The sequence below is a fragment of the Trichosurus vulpecula genome, chromosome 9, assembly GCF_011100635.1.
Source record: "Trichosurus vulpecula isolate mTriVul1 chromosome 9, mTriVul1.pri, whole genome shotgun sequence".
Taxonomy (NCBI): domain Eukaryota; kingdom Metazoa; phylum Chordata; class Mammalia; order Diprotodontia; family Phalangeridae; genus Trichosurus; species Trichosurus vulpecula.
Genome location: NC_050581.1, coordinates 48,522,768 through 48,545,527, shown reverse-complemented (window position 1 = coordinate 48,545,527; position 22,760 = coordinate 48,522,768). Strand labels below are relative to the sequence as shown.

Here is a 22,760-nt window from a genome sequence, read left to right as displayed (position 1 = left end):
GTGATTAGAAAACTATGCATGACTTTCAGCACCTTGGTGGTAGCTGCATCCAGTTCAACAAGGGGTTGGAGAAAGAATGGATAGAAATGATTAATTAAGGTGGATGTTCCCCACTCTCTCCCCTTTCCTTCTGATCACAGAAGACAAGGTATTCTACTGTCCACTGGGACTAATTCTTCAACCTGTGTTCTTGATATCACTCCTTGACACCTCCTCCAGGAACTTGTTCTATTAATTATGTCCTCTTTCTAATCCTCAAATTCTCCTTTTCCCCTGGCTATTACAGTTGCCTATAAATACACTCAGGTCTCTCCAACTAACAAAAACTTGGGAGAAGGTAAATATGTCTATCTTTTGCATCCACTTCATTTTCATGCATTCCCCAATTGAACTGGATGCCACCCCTACCAATATACTGAAAGTCATGAATAACTTTCTAATCAACCCCCAAATCCAATCACCCTTTTTTCCAGTTCTAACCCTCTTTGAACTTTCTATAGCTTTTCACACAGTTGACCTGTATTCCTACCGTGTATACTCTCTGCCCTCAACTTCCAAGACACTACACTCTTCAGTTTTTTGTCTGCTTTGCCAGTTTCCAGTCCCTTAGCATGTGTGTTTCTTAAAGGTTCGTCCTTGTCTCTCTTCTCTTCTTCCACTACCATCTGGACAATTTCATTCATTCCCATAGCTTCAACTACTACTTTATACTGATGCCTCCTAAATCTTTATTTTGAGCCCTGAATTATACTGTCTGAGCTCCAGGCTCACACTTACAGCTGCCTACAGGACTTCTTTACTTGGATATCCCATAATTGTATGAAACAAGCTTGTTCTCTTCCTTATGCACGCTTTTGAATTCTGTCAGCTGGGTACAATTTCTATCTATGGCAGCATCATTCAGCTTCTCTTCCATGTTCCTAGCATTGTAGTTATCACTGACTCCTCCCTGTTGCCCCTGTGCAAGCAGTAAACAAATTCTCTCTACTCAACTCCTACAACATCTCTCCCAAATGTACCTGATTCTCCACTTCCATCGCCACTACTCTAGTTCAAGCCCTCCTTACCACCTCCCTGGCTTATCACAAAAGCCACCTAATTAGATCTTTCTACCTCTATGATCTCTCTTCTTACCTATTCCTCCTATGGCTAGAATAATATTTTTATTTATAGGTTGGATCATGTTACTCCTAAAAAAATCTTTATTGACTCCTTATCAATTCAAAAGTTCAAAACCTTTTTCCTGCCATTTAAAGCAAACTCTGTTGCCTACACAATCTTGTGCCACTTTGCCCTGTTAACTTTTTTTTATTAATATTATTCCTCTTTACACATTTCATACTCCAGTCAAATTGGATTAAACTTTCCCTCCTCAGCTATGTCCTGTGCTCTCAACTTCTGTACCTTTGCTCACTGAGGCCTATAATGGAAGGTCCTAACTTTGAATTCCTATTCTATTCTTTAAAGTCCAATTCAAATGGTACCTCCTCCTTCATATAGCCTTCCCTGACCTCCCTGATCAATAACCTTCCCCACAGATTTCAGAAACACCTTTATTTCTCGCTTCTCTAATGCATTTATTATGTAATGTTGTGCTTTGTAGTTATCTTTTTACATCTTTCTTCTTACTAGAGTATAAATTTCATGAGGGCAGGAATCACATCTTATAGAAACCATGTCGTATCCTCAGTGACCAGCACAGTGGTATGCAGTAGGCATTTAAGACAGCTGGGTCTCAAATGCACAAATAATGAATCCCATAGAATGGTTAAATTATTTAATTTTGACTAACCATGGTTTTAATTATATGTACGATATGTAGATTGGTTTCACCTTAATTGAAATATGTAATGAAAAAAAATTTTAATGAATTTTTAATTTTTAAAAATAAATTATTTATTAATTCAATATTATAGCAAAGATTAAGAAAAATGTATTTCTGCTTCAAGGATATTACAAAGTAATGCAATAATTATGGAAAGCAAAATTATTTAATGAATATTTTACCTAATAATAAGCCTACATTGACAATATGATAAAAACATCATTGTTTTCATTTAAAATATTTTAGCAGTGAACTATCTTCTCTTTCTTAAATGATTGTAGGTATATGGAGCTTTATCTACATCTCAATGAATTTGTGGGTTCACATTCTCATACAATGAACCAAGAGTAGCTGAATAACCTGTAGGGCATTATCTAAAATCAGTAATGTTTTAAATTCAATATTGTTGTCTTTGCAATATTTTTCAACAGCTGGGCTAAAATAACTTGAATATCAGACTTGAATAACAACTTTAGTTACAGATGCTTTCTTATTTAACTGCCAGAAAAGAAGAAGCAAGTGATGGTTATAGGCTTTCAGAACATGAGGATTTCCAGATAAACAAGCAAGTACTGATTTTCACCTCACATCCTCTTCTACATTCCCATCCCCCAGCCAATAAAAGTTTTCAATGATCCTTAGACTGTTTACATTCAAGTTGAATTTTTTTTCTTTCTCAGAAATATCAGTTCTAGAAGGCATCCTTTCCCAGAATAAGCCTGTTTATTCTACATTAAAAAGATATTCATCAGTGTATCTACCTTCTTTGACTATCTTCTTTAGAATACCAGGATATTTAGCTGTTGTGTCTTCATTCGCACTGTCTGCCTCTCCAATAATTCTAACATTATGCAATTGAATTCAATTCTTAAAGTAGCTGAACCCAACCAATGCTTACAGTAAGTTCCTTCACTATCCGCTTCATTTTCATTTTCTTTCACTGTCTTAAATAAACTTGAATCTTTTGCCTGAATGACTGCTCTGCTAAGAAGAATGCATTTTTATTGATGTAATAACAAACCTCTTTGTTTTGTCCCTGGAGCGTTTCCCACTGAATACCCTTTTTTGGTCTATTTGTTAGGAGCTCTTTTAAAAAGAATTGACACAACTGTTGGTAATGTGGTACTCAGCAGGACATCACATCCACAAGCAAGACTGATGATGTCACAGAGTTACTAGCTTGCACTCATCACATTAATTAAATTTTGGTTCCCATTAAGTGAAATCTGCTATCATTTTATAATTTGCACTAAATCAAATTTTGCATTATTCAAATTTATTCATCAAGACCTAGCTGTAGCTTAACTTTTTGCTGATGATGTTGATTTTTAAATCCAACATATTTTCTAATCTTCTATTAGTGCAAATAGTCAATAGCTGATCATATTAGTTCCAACTTGAATCCCCAAACCAATGTTTACATTAACTTTGTACCCTCATCCTTGCCTTTCTCACAAACAATTGGCATGTGAGTAAGTAGGTAGGTAGGAAGTGTGGGTGGGGGGGGAGAAGAAAAAGAGAGAAAAACTCCTCCTTCACATTCTCCCCCTCCCTGATCCATCCAATGACACCTAGATATACTAAGGGACAATCAGAACACAGCACTGAACTGAAATCTCAATTTAACAGTACTTTCCTGAGTAAGTCAGAAGCAAGAATCCAACTCATAGTGCCTTTGGCAAAGGACCAGCCCTACAGTAGAAAGCATGAGTTTCCAGGAGCTGATCAATGTTTCTCTTTATTCATATCCATTTTCAGGACTTTTTTACTGAGACATAAAAACATAGATTGGTCAAGTCAACCTAGGCGATAGCTAGTCTGTGGTTGCTTTGGTAGTGATGTACAATGGAAGTATGCAGAGTGGTAAGCACACTGTCATTTCTAATATAGAAGAATTTATAGTCATATCTTTTTTAAAAGCTTTACACCCTCCATTGGATTAATTAAGTGACTATTAATATTTAATTATATTTTCATTTTCTGATATGCCCACAACTAAAAGATAACAGCTCCAACCCTACAGTGAATACTTACCCTTCTGTCATTTAGGTAGCCTAATATTTCCCATATAAAACTAGATAAAAAGTGAAATGTTGAAATATAGACACACACATTTATATATTCAGAATAAAGTGGGGTTCTTAATGTTGAACCTGAAAATTTGGTTGAAGGAAACAACAGAGCTAGGTGATAGAAAAATCCATGTTGTTTATTATTTTCCCTTAAAACATAGCTAAGCTAGCTTACTTGTATGTACAAGGAGTCAGAGCTTAAACTCTGGCTGTCTGAACAAAGGAATGAGAAAACTTATATATGTTATTTTAGCAGACCTAGCAAGCCTGTATTACCTCATGTTTATGGCCCCCATGTATATTTAACCATGATACAAGAAGAGGATTTTCCTTAATGGAATAGGGTTGTAAAGAATGTTGACAAAGGTCAGTTAATATTCTCTCTTGGAGTTAGGGTCTCATCCTTTAATGGCTAACAGGGGTAAGAATGTCCTTAGGTCAGTCTAATCCGGCCTTGTTGACAGTGGTAAGGATATTTCCTGAGCAAACTCTAGAGAACAAAGAAGCCCAGGTCCTGGATCTTCTTCCAGTTACTCATTAATTCAGGCTCTGTGTCTCGTTGAAATTAAAAATGATATAAATAGTATAATATTTTTCACATTTCCTCCTTTTGGTCAAAGGCAAACTGGAAGTTTCACCTGAAGACCAATTAAGGTATGGAAAAACCTCTATCTTCCTCAGGGGTGAAGTTCTAAAAATCCTTATCTAGGTGGATTCAGGCTTTCTTTTCTTTCTGTGGTTGGACATCCCCATTGTAAACTAGTTGTAAACAAGCAGAGGGAGTAAGTTTCAAGGGGCATCAGGGTTGGGAGCATAATGGGGAAACTAGAGCAGCTAAGTAAAATAAGCTAAAGACACCAAAGGTACAGGCAAACAGTCTTGGGAATGCAAGGGACTCAGAAAGGGAAAGAGCAGTTCTTCATTCAGGTTCTGGTCCAGAGTCTCTGGAGAAAAGCTGTCTGTTTCTGATGCTGTCCCCTTCGGGCTCTTTGAAACCGGAGGGCAAAGTCTCCTATGGGCTCAGATGTCCACTTGGGAGCAGGGGCAGTCCTCAGATGTGACAGAAGGATCAAGGAGTCCATATCCACAAGTTGGCAGCTATAGAAGTAGTCAGATCTGACAGGAGCTCCCAGAACACATATGATTTGATAATTGAGAGAAAAACAGCACAACATTGGTCCCAGCCACGCAGGGCTAAGTTCAAACAAATACAATAAATGGTTCAGCATCCCAGCCACACAGGACTGAGTTTAAACAAATACAATAAAGTTCTTCTCATAATTCACAACACTGCACAATTACATTAAGTACAGACCAAACCACTTAGATGGCTCACAATAGACTGGTATTGAGAGGGGGAAATTTACATGTCACATGTTTTACATTTACACATTAGATAACCAAGAAAACTTAAACAAGAACCATACAAAGTAATGCAATCATTATTAACAATGTTGACTAACATTAAATTCCTCGTATCCCAGTAGTACAGTACATATAACATCATAAACTTTTAGCCATGTCTCTTTGATGGCATTTATAAGATAACCCACAAGCTATTCTTAACAAAGCTTAAAATGTTTCTGATTTAATCCTAGCAAGTAATTGCACAATTTGTATACAAAGTAACTTTAAATTCAGGTTATATATTCCCAATGTCATTTAAAGCATCATTTTTCTTCTTTTAAATCCCAGGTGCCTGATTGTAGTTATCTGGTCCCTAGATAGTAAAAGAGAGTTCTGCTTCTCTGGTTCAGATCTAGAAATTTTCAGACAATTCTAACTTAATATAACTTAGTACAATCACTTAAATTTGGCTCTCCCTTTTTGAAACTTCAGAGTATTTCAGTTCATATATATCATCTGCTGTTTCTGTCTTTACCTAAATTCCATACCTGGTATAAGAATCCTTTAAAATATGAAGGTCCAACCATAAATTGAACTCATCTTCCTTTAAAATTATCAGACAGATACCTTAATAAAGGAGATATATTTTCACTTGTAACAATATCTTATACAATTTTCTTGTGCAAAAATCCTAATTTAAGATCTTATTACCAAAACATACTTATTAGCTTGAATTTCCATGATTGATAAATTTTGGGGCCAATCATACACATCTGTATATAATTCTTAGAGGAATCAATCTGATCCTGTTGCCTTTTCAAAATTTGCTATCCCCTTTCTTTTTATTAGACATTTATCCCATTACATCTTTGCCTTATTGCTTTGTCTAATCATTTCCTCCTTTTGGAGGATGTTATCTCTATATCCTTCTAATCTTTATTTGGTCATGAACATAGGTTAAAATTGTAAGCTATTCATTCCTGCATCCTATTATAATAACTCAGAGGTATTCCAGTGTTCATCTATTACCTAATAGATTTAGCATCGCGCTTACGAAAGTTCTTGATAATATAAATTTGCTATAAAAGAAAAGAGGGACACTGTCATATATCTTAACAGAAGGAAAGAACTTCCTTAGCTCTATTTGATTCCAGGCACGAGTCATATCTGATAGCCAATCATATAGTCACTAGGCACTGAAAGCAGGGATTAGCAGTAATAGGTGGGGATTTTCCTTTTCAGAAAGGAAATAGCAGAATTGGGAAATAGAATCAGGAAGATCCTATCTAGACCGTGTCCAAGGTTGTCTTCAAAACTTTTTCCCAGGCACAGATATCCACCTTTATAATTCTCAGCCTGTAATGCCTGCCATTCTACTACTGGCTTCATGTGACCTATCCCTGTAATCAGAGCTTAAAACAATATTAAATTATAGTCCCATAAAATCTTAAACAGCAAATAAATATCCTTAAGATAGGATTGTCCCAAATTTCATTGAGCTAATAATTATCAAATCAAGCTACATAACTTTTTGGCCTTCTAGAATACTTTCTCACACTCTCAACTTAACTTAAACCATTTGAAACTAGTATTCCTGTGGGACAGGAGAGGCTTATCTAACACCCATGTGTCACCAGACTTTCTAATCTACCTTTTGTATTTCCAATCAAACCTAATTTACCTTTCCAAATCTTTCAAACCCATTATTCGGTCTTCCTTTACGTTTCAACCATAAGACAAGATAGCTCATAAATTAGTGATTTTTACTGACATAACTGTCTGTACTGGAACCCATTCCAGCTTAAACAAAGCAAAGAGGTTAATGACCAGCCTCAAAGGTTGATGGATTTATGTCCCGTTTACTCATTCTGGAGGAAGGGACACTTTAGGAATCAAATCTTATATACATTGATAAGCTCTAACTCTTGCTTAAAATCACAAAAACATTTTTCAAAACATTTCTAGAATTATTTCCGTTCCTTAAAAACAGTTTAAAATTTATCATGACATTAAAAGGAATGCTCACTAAACTTTTCTGAAGACAATTATTTAGAAGGTTTTAAAATGATAGACATCTCCTTCTTTTTCCTTACAGCAAATTAACCCTTAAACACTGGAATTCATTAACTAAGTTGGTGGAAAATGTCCTCATTCTCAAATACTGCACAGAATTCCTAGATATTACAAAGTTCCTTAGTCAAAAAGGTGTTGTAATGTGGAGGACACTTAGTTTCTATAATTACATACCCAATTAATTAGCCTTATCACAATAACAAAGCTTACCAGGACTTTAAAAACTTACTTCATAGGAATTTCTCTACACAGAAACTTTATACAAGATGGATAAGAATCCGTGACTAGATGGTTTCAAAAGTCCTCATTTCAGTTAATAACCTCAATTTCTTAATTAACTACAATTCTTAATCTAATAACATCTAGATTATAAGAGGAATTGTTTTTCTAACAGTGTAGGAAATGCAATGTTAACCAAGTTGCATAATATAACAAGTTTAGAAATATAAGTACACCACAAGCAATTATCATGTATTTAAAACTTGAAACAGAATCTATTAATTAACAATCAAGTGATCATAACTGAGTAACATTTTAATTTCTGAGGCCCAATACTCCTAGCATTGTAAAGAAAAGATTATTGTCTATAAAACTACATTTTTTTCAATATTGCTGATACATCTGTTTGACAAATTACACAATTTAGAAATGTAACAATGCCCTAAACATAATTATGCATTTTAAAACTTGAAACAACTCATTTATCAATTTAGGTGAATGCATTTCTAAATCTCCTTGCACAGAGAATCTTTCATCCATCATTTGAAACTATAACTTTAAACCACACAGAAAGTCTGTTCTCATGGTTAAATATCAGTATTATTAATTATTTACTTGTTATAACTATATATAACAGTTCCAAATTTTATCACATCCCTTTAAAAACCCAATTCATATGTTTCAAAATCAGATTAAAATTGCTGTAGTATCATTGCTTACCACACAATGGTCTTCTCAAAGTTCAATCTAAGAGTTCAATCTAGAGTTTACAATCTAAGAGAATTTTAGAGATACAATGCAATTTTAGAAATACAGAAACAATTTTCAGATGACATCAATTGCATTTCCAGATTACCACATATAGAAATTATTCAGCTTATTACTTTTGGTATTTAAAAACCACTTCAAAAGTTAACAATTACATTAAATCAGAGACAGATAATAATAGTGTTGTATCTAACATATACCAGATTTTATGTTAAGCATTTTACAATCATTATCATTTTGATCCCATAACAACCATCATTATTACTTTCCCTTTACAAATCAGGAAACAGGTCAAACAGAGATTAAAATACAGTTTTGCAATTAGAACAAAGAAGTGTGAAGTTACCTAGAGTAGAAGCTAGTATCCCAGTGGTGACAATTCTGGGAAGCAGAAAGTCCAAATCCATCTACCTCGCCCTTCCCCCACAACTGCAGAAGTTACTGAGCCTAGGGCAGTTTGCAGCTGCTGGGGACAGAGTGGGCAGAATGCATAGGACCTAGGTGACATTTCCAAGCTTTGCCAGAAAGGGATGGGCTACAAAGGTACCCAGGGGCACAGGACTGTCAGGGTACTATCAGTCTGTGAATTTCTGCCCTTCTCCTCCTTTTGCCAGGTGGAAAAGGGTGATTTAAGTTTTCCCTACAGTTCTCCTGCATTATCTTCTAATCTGATCTGGGATGAAAGGAGTTTGTTTTAGCTGCTCTAACTGCAGCTCTGGCTCGAGCCAAGACAACAATGGTGAAATATCTCAATGATTGTAACTCAAGTAAACTTCACCTTTTGCTCACTCCTTAAAAACCTTTTTGCACTTAAATCTAAGGGAAAAGATTCCCTCTTAACTTTGGGGACGGAGTGGGGAATGATAAGTGATCAGCATTGGGAGGAGGTGTTTCAGCAAGAGTGAGCTCCTGATGTCATTTTACAGCCTCAGGAGTTCTCCCAAAATCCAACTAACCAATTTCCAAACTTTTAATGAATAATCAATTCCAGAATCTGCTAAAATGTTTTAACTCTATTTTTTTCTTCAAGTCCGGTTGGCCAGACCAGACATTGAAAAAGAGAAAAGAGTCTTTGTTTCCCTAACTGCAGCCTTAGAATTCTCTGGCTACCTGCATTTCAGATTTTACAGGGTATAGACATAGAGCACACCTTCTCACACAGACAATTAACAAAACAAATACAGAACAAATACAGACTGAGCTCAAAGTTTAAACAACAGAGAATTGGAAGCTTTCATGAGTTGGCTATTAGCACCCCTGTGGTCTTTGGGGAAGCCTTGGCCATTCCTGATTCTTCTGACTCTCCATATCCTATCCCTTAGGAAGGGGGAAAGGGGAGATGGAGGAGGACTAGGGCAGGTAAGAGAAGGCTAGGAATAAGGATAAAATGCATTTATCCTCCCCATAATAGAGCCTTTAAGGGAAGGAGGCAGGAATAGGGCAGAAGGCAAACAACAGAGCCCTTAAGGGAAGGGGGAAAAGGGGAGGGAAGGAAGAGAGAAGGCAATGGTAGCAGAATAGAGTTACCTCCCTCCGGATCAGAACCTTTACTGGGAGGCAGAGGGGGAGGGGGTAACAGCAAAGTGCAGTTTTTCTCCCCTGGATCTGGGCCTCCAAGGGAAGGAAGGGAGGGAGGGGGTGAGGAATAGGGTGGAGGGAGTGGAGGAACAGTTGGACTTCTAATTCTAGTTTTTGACTGATTCATAGCTAATTTTCTAGATCAATTTGCTCGTTTGACTGCAGATCTGTGTTTTACCACAGATTTGATCCCTGCCCCCAGAGCTAGCTTAAAGGGAATTTTCGGACTTCAACCAATTTTGTGAGAGTCCTTTTTGGAAGCTGGGAAGAGAGACAACTTACCCCCACCTTGTCAAGTCCAAAATTCCAGGAAAAATTAATCCCGTGGCACCCAAAAGCGTCGGCAAGATTGGGCTGCATTGTCCCGTTTCCATCATTTCCATCCGAAAGTCACGGCACCATAACTGTTAAACCTGAAAATTTGGTTGAAGGAAACAACAGAGCTAGGTGATAGAAAAATCCATGTTGTTTATTAATTTTCCCTTAAAGCATAGCTAAGCTAGCTTACTTGTACATACAAGGAGTCAGAGCTTAAACTCTGGCTGTCTGAACAAAGGAATGAGAAAACTTATATATGTTATTTTAGCAGACCTAGCAAGCCTGTATTACCTCAAGTTTATGACCCCCATGTATGTTTAACCATGATACAAGAAGAGGATTTTCCTTAATGGAATAGGGTTGTAAAGAATGTTGACAAAGGTCAGTTAATATTCTCTCTTGGGATTGGGGTCTCATCCTTTAATGGCTAACAGGGGTAAGAATATCCTTAGGTCACTCTAATCCGGCCATGTTGACAGTGGTAAGGATATTTCCTGAGCAAACTCTAGAGAACAAAGAAGCCCAGGTCCTGGATCTTCTTCCAGTTACTCATTAATACAGGCTCTGGGTCTGGTTGGAATTAAAAATGATATAAAATAGTATAATATTTTTCACATTAACCATGCACAGAATTCAATGTTTATTTATTAATTAATTATTTCATTTTATCATAAAGTCTGTGAAAATCCCATTGTATTAATGAAATTGATGTTTCTTCCCACTGAAAACATTTATTATGCTGTGGTTTTGTATAGCATTTTAATATGTATTGTGTTGGATGATAAATAAACATTTTCCAATATCTTTTTTTTTTTAAAAAGACCTAGCTGTAAATATTTGTGAAATGAATTCATTTATTGGGTACCTACTAAGTACCCAGAACTGTGCTAGGAACTGTAGGAAATGCAAGAGAAGTAAACAGTCCAATGATTTCCATCTCATTAAGGAAACAAAATATATAGTGACGATGATGATGTTTGTTGATTGACACATGAAATAATCAATAAACCCTTCCAGAAGTCAGGTGATTAATTCTCTAAATGCTGCTGTGAAGTGTAATAGGAGTTCAGAGGAAGGAAAATTAGCATGGCCTGGGGCACTTTGGTTGTGGGGCCAATGATGCAACTGGCCTAACTGGAACAGAAAGATTCTTATTGGAATTTATGGAGAAAGAAAGGACTAGCCTTGGAGCTGAGACCTGGGTTTGAGAGGCAACATAGTGTGCTAGCTAGAGTGCAGGAACCAGAAGCAGGAAAAGCTGTGTTAAAATTCCACCTCAGCTACCTACTAGTTATATGACCCTGGACAAGTGTAACCTCCCTGAGCCAAAGTTCTTGATCTGTGAAGTGAGGTGTTTGGACTAGAGGGTCTCTAAGATCCCTTCTAGCTCTTAATCCATGATCCTTTGAATACTGCTTCCAACAACTTAGTAACTCTGTGATCTTCAGCCATCATTTCCTCTCTCTGAATTTCGATATCCTCATCTGCAAAATGGGGATAATGATATGTTCAGTGCCTACCTCACATATTTGTTGTGAAGAAGAAATTCTGTAAACTTTAAAGTGCCTTAGATATGTGCATTATCATGATAAGGATTAATAGAGGTTTAGAGTTTGGATTCTGGATAAATGGTAATGGTAATCTTCAGTCACATGACAATGTCTATACTTTGGTTTCTTGTATGAATTAATAATTGATTTGTGATTCTCATCATTAACCTCTAATTCAAAGCAACAAATGTTCCCATCCATTATGGAGAGGGTGAAATTTTTCTCCACAGTAAGCATTGTTGTTGTCGTGCTTGTCTTTTGTTTTCAAAGAGGACCATGGCATCAGGGAAATGATGACATGACTTGCGGTTGACTTTGATTTGAGTGAAGAAGGACTGTACAAGGGCACCAGCCTCACTTCCTGCTCCAGAGCCATCTGGATCCAGTGACCTGATATTGACCAGGATGACTGGAGATGGCCCAGGATGCATTGGGAGACCCTGGCCCTTTTAGGCTAAAGCTTTTTCGGGTTCTCACTTAGATGAGGTAATGCCCATTCAGTAAGTAGTCCTCTTTAAGAAGTGAATCAAGGGATGGCTTTTTTTATAGTAAGCATAACTGCAGAAAGAAGGGAAGACAGAAACAAGGGGAAGAGGTCTATGGGATATTCCATTTTTGGAGAAGTGGTCCATGAACTGAATAAGGCATCCTCCATCTCTTTGATAAGCACTGTCCTAGAATGTTGCTGAATATCTTGGACAAAGGGGAAGGGAAGAAAGAGTTAAAGTACCAAGACCGTTGGAGTTACCATTGCCAGACATGCATGCTTCCTTCCTCATTCAACTCTGGCAAGCAGATGGAACCAAGAATAGAAGAAAGTGTCATTTCTTGAAAATGGTTGACTCATTTTCCATTTTGTGGCAGATGATCTTGCTCATTCAGGCTTCCTTTATGGAGAAAAGCGATTCCTTTGAAATAGGAAGGAGGATTTGTCATTAGAAAGGAAGTTCATTTTGAGGGGAAAGAGTATTCCTACAGAGGGAAAGTGGACTTTTAATGAAACAAAAGATTTCAAATCATTCCTAATGAAAACACCAGAGCTTCATAGAAACTTTGAAATGTAATTACCAGAATCACAAGAAATATAATATGGCAAATATGCATGAATAATAATAAGGAACCAAACAAGGATAAGCTGTTTGCATTCTAATATGGGGAGATTATATATGTGTATGTATAATATAGTATGTGCATGTATGTATGTATGTACATGACAGTTAGACAATGCAATGGATACAGTACCAGGCCTAGAGTCAGGAAGACCTCAATTCAAATCTGACCTCAAATATTAGCTATGTGACCACAGGCAAGTCATTTAATTTCTTTCTGCCTCAGTTTCCCCATCTGTAAAACAGGGATAATAATAGCATCTACCTCCCAGAGTTGTCATGAGGACCAAAAGAGATAATAATTGTAAAGCTCTTAGAACAGTGTCTAGCACATAGTAGTAGCTGCTACATAAATATTAGTTATGATTTTCATCATTCTTACTTGCTCCTTCTGAACCCTATTGTCATTAGGAGTCATAGAAGGAGTCCAATTAGACAGAAAGCCTGGGAATGTTTCTGTTATCTTTTAATGATCTTAGAAGAAAGGAAAGGGAAGAGGAATACACACAGAGAATAGAGAAAGGTTGGTGAAAATTATCTCAAGTAATTGGAGCACACAAGTAAAAGTCTATACAAACAAGGAGGAAGGAATGAGGGAGGGGACAACACCTGAAGTTTGCTCGCATCTGAATTCATTAAAAGAAGGAAGAATACACACATGCAGTTGGGAACAGAAATACATTTCACTCAACAGGGAAAGAGGAGAGAAAATGGAAAGGTGAAAGGGAAGACTAAAAGGATGGGTAAATTAAAGGAAGTGTTTGTCCCAAGCAAAACAACCCCTGAGGAGATTAAAAGGGTAACAACATAAATAAATTAGAGGAGCAAGGAAGAAATTATGTTTCATTTCTACATATAGGGAAAGAATTCATGACCAGAAAAAGGGACAGAGATAATCAGAGAAGGTAAAATGGGCAATTTTGATTATATCAAATTAAGATGTATTTGCACAAACAAAACCAATGCAGCTAAAATTAGAAGATAATCATGAAGACGGGGGAAATTTTTGCTGCAATTTTCTCTGATAAAGGTCTCATTTCTAAAATACATAGGGAGCTGATTCAAATCTATTAGAATAAGAGCTATTTGCCAATTAATAGTTGAAGACTATGAACAAGTAGCTTTCAGAGGAAGAAATTCAAGCTATGAATAGCCACATACAAATGCTCTAGATCACTAATAATTAGAGATACACAAATTAAAACAACTCTGAGCTTCCACCTCACACCCACCAGATTGGCAAAGCTGACAAAAAAAGAAAATGACAAATGTTGAGGGGCTATTGGAAAATCAGATGCATTGTTGGTGGAATTGTAAACTGGTCTAGCCACTTTGGAAAGCAATTTGGAACTATGCCCCCAAAATTATTAAAATGGATATATCTGTTGACCTAGTGATACCAGTATTAGTTCTACTATACTCCAAAGAGATAAAAAGCAAGAGAAAGAGAACTTATATGTGCAAAAATAATTATAACAGCTTTTTGTGGTAGTAAAGAAATGGAAATCAAAGGGGATATTCATCTCATTCCTGTTAGGGGAATATGTAAACAAGTTATGATATAGGAAGGTGTTAGAATATTGTTGTGCTATAAGAAATTATGAAGGAGATGGTTTCAGAGAAAACTGGGAAGACTTGTGGGAATGATGCAGAGTGAAATGAGTAGAATTGGGAGAACACTTTCTATGATCAATATTGTAAAGACAAACAACTATGAAAGGCTTAGGAGCTCTGACCAAGGCAATGATCCATCACAGAAGACTCATAATAAAACATGATATTCACCTCCCAAAAAGGGGTGATAGACTCTGAGTGCAGGTTGAGACTTTTTTATACATGGCCAATGTGGGAGCTTGTTTTGCTTGAGTCAGCTTGGGTATAAATAGTTGTAACGAGGGTTTTTGTTCTTGCTTTCTAATTGTGGGAGGAGGGAGGGAGAGGGAAAGGGAAAGTGGGAAGGAGAAAAGGCAAAAGTTTGCTGATTGAAAAAAATTAATTTTAAAAAGAATGACTACTGAAGCATGGGTGGAGTTGGGATTTCACTTATCCAAGGGACAAAATTAATACTTTGACATATTGACATATATAAGTTAATATAACATAATACCGTGTTGCCTTGTTGAATCTGTGTGTTCATTTATGTGGATACTCATACCAGCGGTGCAGCTCACAACACTTTCAAGCCTTCTTATTTTGTGTTATTATAGTCAATAACTTGTCCTTATCGTTCCATAAACCTCTGCCCCATGAAATGATGACGATTCTTTAGTACTTTCAGTATTTCTGAAGTGCATCCCCCAATTTTTAACAGAACTGGGAGGTAAGGAATTGGGTCTATCATGTAAAATGTTGTACCAGATTTTTTTCAATGTTTTGGCCAGCTTTCTCTTCCTCCTATTTTAATTTATTTTTAAATTATTTGTTATAAGGGATAGTTCTTTGGGAAAGAATAAGGGAGAGGATTCAGGGGGAAGTCTGTAAATGTAAATTTACAACGCAGAATGAAATGTAAAGACAAATGTAAATGCAATGTAAAGACAAAAGATAGCAGTAAAAGTCTGTTAAAAATATTTCTGGTGTGCCAATATAGGAGTAAAACTGATCATCTGCTGTCTCAAATGCTCTTACTCCTGACCTCTGGCTCTTAGGAAGCCCTGATCCCTTCAAGACTCAGCTCCTTCTTCAGGAGATCTTTCCCACATCTCCCAACTGCTGATGCCTTCCCTTCAAGCGTACCTCCCATCTACTCTATACATATCATATATTTACCTATTTACATACATGCAGGCTCTCCCATTAGAGCACAAGCTCCTTAAAGGAAGGGGCTGGCTTCACTGTTTTCTTTTTACCCTCAAAAATTATCCCCTCAGTGCCTGGCACAAAATTAGCATTTAATAAATGTTTGTTGATTGGTTGTCTCTTCTCCATACATAACCAGCTCACCTACTTTTCTGATCTGCATTGGATCCTAGACCTAGGGCTAGAAAGGTCCTCGGAAGCAATCTAGTCTAACTCTCTCATTTTACATATGAGGAAACTGAGACCCAAGAAGATTAAATGACTTGATCAGCATCACACAGATAACCTTCAAGGGCAGGATTTGAACACACATCCTCTGACTACAGAGTGAAAATTCTTTCTTCTGTGCCATACTACCTCAATTATCATTGTGTGTGTGTGTGTGTGTGCCTGCGTGCGTGTTTTATGACATTTCTCACATGCAAATCATCATGGGAGATATGTTATAGACTATTTACATTTCCCATAAGTCTGTCCACTGCCCTTTTTGGTTATTTGTAATTTTGACTCCTCTGAAGACCATAGTAATTCCATGATTTGCAGCCTTTTGGCAGTACCATGAGAATATTAACAAGAAAGAAGTGAGCTTTTGAAGGCAAACATTTTAGGATCGCTAACACAATACAATACAATAACAAGATGTGTTTCTGGATAGACCCTTAGATATCATAGGGTCTGTCCATAACTTTACTTTATAGATAGGCCTAGAGTGTTTACATGATTTGGCCAAGGTAAGTACAGTCTTTAATGGACAGTGCCTGCATCCGAACCCAATTCTCTTGACTCCAGACTTAGTGCTTTTCCTACTTCACCAGTGATCCAACTCATTGACTATATGTCATGTCTGTCTAAGATGTAGCAAGCTAATTATATTATGATTGGGAGTGATTATTTAATAGCATGTTTTATTCTAAGCTACATCTGTTTTTCATTCACTTTGATTTCCAGTTTGGATGGTTAAACCAAGATCTTTTTTGCATTACTACGTGTTTTACTGTGGCTTTGTAGTATTGGGGGGCTTAATACAATTAGTACCCTATCATCTGTAAGCACTTGGAAGACCACAGTGTCTATAGATTATTCTTCTTTTTGCTTGGACTATGTACACAACACCTACCATTATCCTGGCAAGTGCCTCAAAGGTCATTGGGTTTAAAGGTGGAAGGGACCTTAGGAATCTAATCCAACCTCTTGGTTTTACTAATGAGGAAACTGAGCCTTAGAGAGATTGTGACTTGCCTTCCCACAAAAATCTTCCCCTCTTCCTAACTTCCCCATTTCTGTTAAAGAATACCACAGTCTTCCAGTCAGGGAGATTCACAACCTGAGTAATCCTCAGATCTTCCTTCTTCCTCACTCCTCAAATTCAATTCATTGGCAAGTCTTGTCAATTCTATCTGGACAATATATTTCTTATCCACTCCCTTCCCTCCACTCACAAGGCCACTATCCTACCTAGTTCAGAACTTCTCACCTTGATTATTTCAACAGCCTCCTAATTGGTCTCCCTGCGTCCAATCTTCCCATTCTCCAATCCATCATCTATATAGCTGCCAAATGAATATTCCTAAAGCACATGTTACTTCCTTACCCAGAGAGTTATAGTGGTTCCCTATTCTCTTTAGGCTGCAGTGCAAATTCCTCTGTTTGGCCTTCAAAACCCTTCACAAATTATCTATGACCTACCTTTCCAGGCTTATTGCCTATTGTTTTCTATGCTACACTCTATATTCTAGCCATACCATCCCTCTTATTGTTTCCCATACATGATATTCCATTTTCCACCTCCAGGCTTTTGCAGAGGCAGTCCCCCATGCCTGGAATGCACTCCCTCTTTTCCTTCATCTTACAGAATCTCTAGATTCAAAGCTCAGCCCAGGTGCCACCTCCGACAGGAAGCCTATTCTGATCATCCCTGTTGGTAGGGCATTTTCCCTACCCCAACCTCATTTCTTTTAAAAAATTAAAATTTTTTAAATTTTTTTCCTCAATTACATGTTAAAACCATTTTAAATGGGTTTTTTTTTGAGTTTTGAGTTTCAAATTCTGTTTCTCCTTCTCTCCCTCCCTCCACTCTCCCCTCCCTAAGATGTAAGTGATCCTATATAGTTTATACATATTTATATATGTATATATTTACATTATCTATACACATATTTACCTGTTTACATGTTGTTTCACTGAACAATTCTGAGGGCAAAGACTCTTTTTTTTGTCTTTCTATCCCGTGTCTAGTGCAGTGTCTGGCATGTGGTAGTAGGGACTTAATAAATACTTATTGAATTAAACTGAATTAAATTGCTCTAGCTTACAGCAGTAATGAGGAACAGAACCAGGATCCAAAGCCAAATGCTCTGATTGTAAATCCAGGGCCATTTCCACTTAACCTCACTTGACATTTTAATACTTGTGGAACTGTTGAGCAAAATTAGCTTCATACTTCTGCTTGTCACAGAGTCTAAATAATCTTAACATGTTCTAGGTATGTCAATGGAACTGTGATCTCATTAATATGGGGATTCTCTCCACTATAAAGATCTCAACCCTTCTTCACCTTCCTAAGCAGGGAAATTCTTGTCTAAATCCTTTCATAAATCCACCCAATATGCTGGAGACCTTACTTGAAGCCTTTTTACCCTTGAGGGATAGTAGTGTAGTGCTGAAGTGTCCATATTGTCCCTTGAATGCATTACTTGCCTCACTCATTTTCTCTTTCAATCACACACATTCTGAATATTAACCTTTGGTCTGCTTATGAGTAGGTCATCATTCAATTCCATTCAATCCAACAAACTCTGAAACCTTATTGTGTTCAAGGCACTGTGCTTGGCAATGACAACTGTCATTCCACTCTAAGCCTTGTACTTGGTAAGTGAGTGTTGGAACCTGGGTGGCCTGCGATACCTGTCTCTGATTTTCCCAGTCCCTAATAGAGGGGTGAAATCAGGAGTATGCACTTTCTGAAAAAAATATTTGAGTTTAATCTGCATTATTTATATTTTTCCATCACTTTCTTGGGTCTGGACAATCAACAAAACAATAAATCATGTCCTGATTTTCATAGTTTGCAGATTTCTGAGGTGAGATGCTCACATTGAAATGAGTCAGTATAAGTTGGCTAAAGGACACCCATGGTCAAAACCCAGAGTATTTCGGTCACACACCTCCTGCATCAGATGGATTGTAGCCACTCTTTCCACGTACATGACTCCAGGTGTCTTAAATTTACCCATACCAGAGGCAAAGCCCAACTAGCCCCAGAATGGTAGCCCCAGTCTGAGCCTGCAGTGGTTAAAAAAAAAACCACACACAATTTCCCAAATGCAGTTTAACTCATTCTTTTCCTCCTATTGAATCCTGGGCCCAACTTACTGTCTGCCTGCAGTTCCTGGGCAAATATATGCACTGATGTGCTAATTAGACTAGTCTTATAATGGCATCTCACAAGCTATACAATAGGCATCATTCATCCGTTTAATTTCTCCTATGTTGATAGGCAAAGCTGTTTTGAGTAATAATCAGTTTCATTGAGGAGATCCAGATTAGTTAAAAAAAATAGAGAGTATAAAACATCCTGGTGGTGTTTATTACTTATAGATGACAGCGAAGCATTTGACTCCCAAAGAGACCACCTTAAAAGCTCTCCTTTAAGGAAGACTCTCTTGTGCATATGTAGAACCTAAGGCACCCCATCCACTCATACTATTGTTCCCCCAGTCAAAGTTACCTCAAGGTCAAGACATTTTGTGAATATACATCCCTTACAACCATAGCTCCACAAGCCCCCACCAATGTGTTTACCTTTATTAATCAGCCAAAAGATAGTTTAAAGCAAATACATTTAGCGAAATAACATAATTAAGAAAAGTAGTAATAAAACATAAACCAGGGGTATGTTCTCCCAGAAATAAACACACTATCAGTGGGAAGAGTGAACTTACACAGGGAACATCTGTGGAGAGACACATACATATAACCAGGGCACTGGCTCAGAAGGGAAATTCACACCTCCAGTGCGTCAGAGCTACCAATAATAATGCCAGCACTTGGCAATGTAACCTACCAATTTCTGCTCCCCACTAGTGGTGGGGTATGAGAATGGCATGCTGTCTCTGCTTGTGTTGGTCATGTGTGGCTGCTCCTTGACATTGCTCAGTTGGTCCTGTGGTCACTTATGTAGCTCTTCTGTGTTCTTAGCTTTCAGCTTTAGCTGAAAGTCAAATTAAATCTTCCCATAAGAGAAGGAATGGGCTCCTCCACTGTTCTTTTAGCTTAAAGGTTGATGTTTTTCTACTACAACTCATCTAGAAAATGTAGCGCACTCATACACCTACTAGAAGGGGTCTGTCTGTTTCTCTGAGCCTTGGTTGTGATGGTTGTTTCATCTTGGCAAGGAAATTCCTTAACCCAAACCTAAACCTCTTAGGAACAAAGATCAAGGGACCCAGCAATCTAATACCTTTAGGCTGAAGTTTACTTTTGAAGCTCAACTCCGTGTTCCTCAAGAGCAATGCAACATTTCTGCCAGGACTCTTGTTTGACCTGTAGTCAGGAAGATGATGTAACTGCCTGCTTCACTTCCATTTGCTAAATTACTCCCAATCAGCTTCTGTTCAAAGCAAGGGTTAACCCTTTTTTGTACCATGATCCCCTTTGGTCATCTAGAAAAGCCTACAGAATAAGATTCTCTCAGAATAATAGTTTTTTTAACTTGCAAAATAAAACACACAGGATTGAAAAAGAAATAATTTACATATGAGGAAACTGAGACCCAAGAAGATTAAGTGACTTGATCAGCATCACACAGATAACCATCAAGGGCAGGATTCGAACACACATCCTCTGACTACAGAGTGAAAATTCTTTCTTCTGTGCCATACTACCTCAACTATCATTGTATGTGTGAAATGTGGTTATCAAAAAACACTTTTAAATTTGCAGACCCCAGACTGAACCCCTGTTCAAAGGTTACCCTTTCAGCAAATTGTCAAAAGCTATCTAGACTTGGGGAGCAGTTACTCAACCCCTCAAATCTTTTTTGGTACATGAAAATATGTTTGAGCTAGCAACATTTATGTATATAGAAATTCATTAAGAACCTGCCTTTATGTATATTTTAAGATCATAAAAGATTCTTTGATAAATGTCTAGCACTGGTGTGGTGTTATGCTGGCTGGCAAGGGGAATTTGTCATTCCTCATTGCCCCCCCCCCCCACTTCCTTTGTGGGTATGGCTTGGTCAATTCCTTCCCACTCAAGCTCTCACCTCTGCCTCTGAGTAAGGATTGATTTCTCTTTCGAACCCACATCAGTGACAAAATGGGAGGTGAAAGTATCAATGTCACTCCTTTGCTCCTACCTGTTCCAGCTTCTCACAAACTCTCCCGTTCAAAACTGCTTGCACATTTGTCACTTTGGAAGTCATAAAAATGAATCAGTTCTCCCAACTATAGTTCTAAGCTTCCAACCGAGAAAATGGCTTGATGAATATGTGCTTCCATTTCCCTCATACTGTCTTTTTCTTGAGTAATGAAATTCATGGAGCAGTAATGCAATGGTTAACTACATTTATCCTAGTTTTAAAAAAACCAACAACAACAAAAGAAAGTGAAACTAACCATTTCACAATGCCTTTTCCGGGAAAAGGCTCCACTTCTTTTTAATACTATTCATTTATCTTTAATTTTGAGGTCCAAAATCTCTTCCTCTTATCATCTTCTCCCACACCCACTAAAAAGGAAAGCAAATCATATCAATTAAACATGTGAAATCATGTAAATATATTTTGATACTAGTTGTATTTTTTTAAAAAGCAAGAAAAATAAAGTGAGAAGATTATACTTCAATTTGCACTCAGAGTTCATAGGTTCTCTCTCTGGAGGTGAACAGCACTCTTTTTTTGAAGGGGGGAAGGCAGGGCAGTTGGGGTTAAGTGACTTGCCCAAGGTCACACAGCTAGTAAGTGTGTCAAGTGTCTGAGGCCATATTTGAACTCAGGTTCTCCTGACTCCAGGGCCAGTGCTCTACTCACTGTGCCACCTAGCTGCCCCATGGACAGCATTTTTTCATCATGAGACCTTTGAACTTGTCTTGGATCATTGTATTGATCAGAGTTAGTCAGATCTTTCACAGTTGGTCATCATTACAACATTGTCATTACTGTGCACAAAGATCTCTCAGTTCTCCTCATTTCATTTTACATCAATTAATATAGGTCTTGCCATGTTTTTTTCTGAAACCACCCTGCTCTCTTATCATTTCTTTTTGCACAACATGTAGTACACCATCACAATCACACACCGCAAATTGTTCGGCTACTCCCCAACTGATAAGCATTTCCTTGATTTCCAATTCTTTGCCACCACAAAAAGGGCTGCTATAAATATTTTTGTACATATAGGTCCTTTTTCTTTTTCTTTAATCTTTTTGGGACACAGACCTGGTAGTGTTATTGCTGCGTCAAAGGGTGCACACGGTTTTATAGCCCTTTGGGCCTAGTTTCAAATTATTCTCCAGACTGATTAGGCCAGTTTACTACTCCACCAACAATTCATTAGGATACTTCTTTTTTCTTCATCTCCTCCAGCATTTGGCATTTCTGATAGGTATGAGGTGGTAGCTAAGAGTTGTTTTGAGTTGCCTTTCTCTAATTGATAGCGATTTGGAGTACTTTTTTTAATGTGATCATAGATAGTTTTGATTTCTTCTGAAAACTGTTTATATCCTTTGACCATTTATCACTTGGGAATGGCTCTTATTTTTATAGATTTGATTCTGTTCTTTACTCAGTATATATTTGAGAAATGAGGCCTTTATCAGAAAAACTTGCTATAAAAATTTTGATATTACTTCATTGTCTATAGAACCTTTTAGCAAAATATATCTTCCCTGATATCCCTTTTAATTGGGTCTATTATCTATTTTTGCTTTGTCTGAGAGCATAATTGCTACCCCTACCTTTTTTACTTCAGCTGCATGAAGCATAATAGATTCTGCTGCAGCTCTTAATCTTAGCTCTATGTATCTTTCTGTTACAAATATGTCTGTTATAAACAAACTGTTTGATTCTGTTTTTAATCTGTTCTGCTATCCACTTTCATTT

General features: G+C 37.3%; 1 protein-coding gene and 1 long non-coding RNA gene across 2 annotated transcripts in view; one reads left to right on the top strand and one right to left on the bottom strand.

Annotated features, from left to right (window-relative positions):
• Positions 1 to 22,760, top strand: part of CIITA (class II major histocompatibility complex transactivator) — an 88,408-nt gene that overhangs the window by 2,316 nt on the left and 63,332 nt on the right. The window lies entirely within an intron of this gene.
• Positions 10,206 to 21,154, bottom strand: LOC118831909. Its single transcript, XR_005009160.1, has 3 exons — positions 21,018 to 21,154; positions 12,499 to 12,658; positions 10,206 to 10,295 (listed from the first exon to the last, which is right to left on the bottom strand). It is a non-coding gene; the product is annotated as an uncharacterized LOC118831909 (long non-coding RNA).